The following is a 2950-nucleotide window of genomic DNA, read 5'->3' as shown; positions in this document are numbered from 1 at the left end:
GGTGATTTGACTATTGAAGACTTGGCGGGGATGGTAGCGGGGGACAAAACAATGTCAACGAGGAAGAAGCTTAGAATATGTCTGATCATCATCGTGGACGGTGTGCTGATTACGATTCATTCCCTTGTGTATTTTGAAATGACGGTAGAAGTAACATACAGATCCATCTTGTGTAGCATGACCGGTGGTGTTGAGATTCCGGTAGCCAGATCTTTGGTGTTCGGAGGCCAGTAGCTCAACGAGGCTGATGGGCAGGATTGGGTGTTAGCAAAGAACTCCTTCAACACGTTGTTTTGCAGTTCAAGCAAAGTCATGGTAGGAGAAAGAGTCATGATCCTCGACCTCTGGTGTTTGTCGATTGAAAAGTTCCAGCTACCGTCGTCGGAGGTCTTCCATTCCCCGGCGATGACCATGCAGTGTTCCACCATGGTAGATGCATGCAAGAAGTAAAAGGTTAATTGCTTGGAGTTAAAGTGAAAGTAAAAGACAAAAAGAAAGGTTAATTAGCTCACAAACCACAGCCTGTGATCCAAATAAACAGATTTGGCTTTCCGAAATTGATTATGTTCTTAACTTTCTGGGTAATGAGGAATTTAGATGTATGGAAACGACGACAAAAGGATGAGAGTAGATGGTAAAACTTTTGGAATTAATCTCGGCCGTCGGATGTACTAGGTTGTTGATCTAATGGTGGATGTTTAAAGAAAGCTATGTGTCTTGTCTAGATCTGCAAAATTAAATCTCAGCCATTGCCATATATATGGGAGATCGACGGTAACGGTAAAATCCCGCCAGAATAGCCAATGGAAAGAACCTTTGCACTTGAACTGTAACGGAAAGGGGGGAATGATAGTTAGGAATGTAACTAAATGAAACACAAGCTGTTAGGTAAAGTGTGTTTGTATAGGATTGTGTCCTATGGTGTAATTAAAAATAGGAAAAGTGTCCTAGAGTATAAATGTTTCGACAATTAACTACATCTGCTGGGGTTCCTTTTTTTGTTATGGGTAGATTCCTAATTTCTGGTCCATTTAAGTATATTGAACCAATAATATTATTTAAATATGATGAAACTCAGCTCTAAATATAACAAATGAAATATTTTAGAAAGGTTTTCCCACCATATTGAAATATCCATAATTAAACAATATTTTATGTATTTATATACAGACATCATATGTATATGAAATAAGAGCTTGAATTGAAAAATTATCATTGTAAATGCTCTAATTTATTTTATTTACTTTTTTGAAATATCCATATCTAAATAATTTTCAATAAACATTAAAAAATATTAGACTGAAAGTTAATATAACATGTAAATTTATATTTATAACTTTGCAGTTTATTTTAGAATTTGTTTAAAAAAATTTATTTTTGCTAAATTGTTTTGTCAATTTTTGAAATATTGTTGTACAAGTATGATGATTTTATTACCAAAAATATCCAAAACCTTTAACTGTACACTAGGACATGGTGAGTTTATCTGTATATATTATCGATAATTTTTAGATATATTTGATCATTTTATTTATACATATACAATATTTTTTGTTGTTATTATATAATTTCTTTTCGATGGACATGATAATTTTTTATTAAAAATTGTGGAACTAAACTATAATTAATATATCATGGGTTGATCGGATTGGACATTAAAAAAATTATGACATGAAAATTTTATTTTTTTCCACCGAACGCATTCTTGAAAAAAGTGAACAATACTGTTTCTACAGTTGAATTATTTTGACATTTATCTTCTATATGGTTTTGAAAGGTTTCAGATCAATCATCGAATTGATACATGTCATTTTAATGCTTTCAGTCGTTTGTTTATGTAAAACTTACATTTTTGTGATTTAAGGTCGTTTTAAAAAATTCAAAATATAACATATAAGAAAAAATATAATTTATAAGAAGAAAAAATAACATGTAAGGTTTCCTCATTTTTGTAATTTAAGTCATTTAAAAAAAAAATATATACCATATAAGGTTTTCTCATTTTTGTAATTAAAGTAATTTAAAAAAAATTCAAAATATAACGTATAAGAAAAAATCTATTTTTTATTATACGGTTAATGTGATTGTTTAATTTTTTTTTTAATAATACTAGGTAAGGAATCCACGCGATATTGCGTGGGAGCTCAACTTTTATAAATAAATATATCATATTATAATTTATATATTATATAGAAAAAATTATTTAAAAAAAAATTCATGTCAAGACGTAGAACATGTGTGTTTATATTTATTTATTGATATTATTAAAAATGTATATTCTATAATTTTAAATTACAACTAAAATACAAATACATCAATACTAATAAAATTATACATTTTTATTAGTTTAATTAAGTTACTCTAAAATTTTAAATTATATAAATTTATAATAAATAAATAAAATCTCTTATTAAACATAAAAATCTTTTTAAATAAAAAATGTGTCGTTCATGTTAGACGGTTGTGTCGTCAACGAAAAAGTACAAACGACTCATAACCTAAGAGGTACGAACACGTCGTAAACTAAGGGATACAAACATGATGCGATTCAAGAGGTATGAACTTGTTCCAAGGGGTGGACGGATATGCCTTGACTGAAGGTATGAATGTGTCATGACCGGAAAAGTATAAATGGCGTGAACGAAAGGGTGTAAATTGAAATTGGGATCCATAAGATAAAAAAGTTTCCGGATGGGTAAAACATGCAAAATCTAAGAAATATTTTGAAAATGATATATTATAATTTGGATAGACTTTTTATGTTGTCGAGAAAAGGTCATACTCTTATATCACCAGCACCATGGTTGACCATAAAACAAAACAAATTCTGGATGGGTAAAAAAACAGGCAAAATCTAAGAAATATTTAAAAAATGATATATTCTAATTTAGATAGACTTTTTATGTTGTCGAAAAAATGTCATACTCTTATATCACCAGCACCATGGTTG

This window comes from Brassica oleracea, chromosome C2 (assembly GCF_000695525.1).
Source record: "Brassica oleracea var. oleracea cultivar TO1000 chromosome C2, BOL, whole genome shotgun sequence".
Lineage (NCBI taxonomy): Eukaryota > Viridiplantae > Streptophyta > Magnoliopsida > Brassicales > Brassicaceae > Brassica > Brassica oleracea.
Note: the sequence above shows the minus strand (reverse complement) of the source record.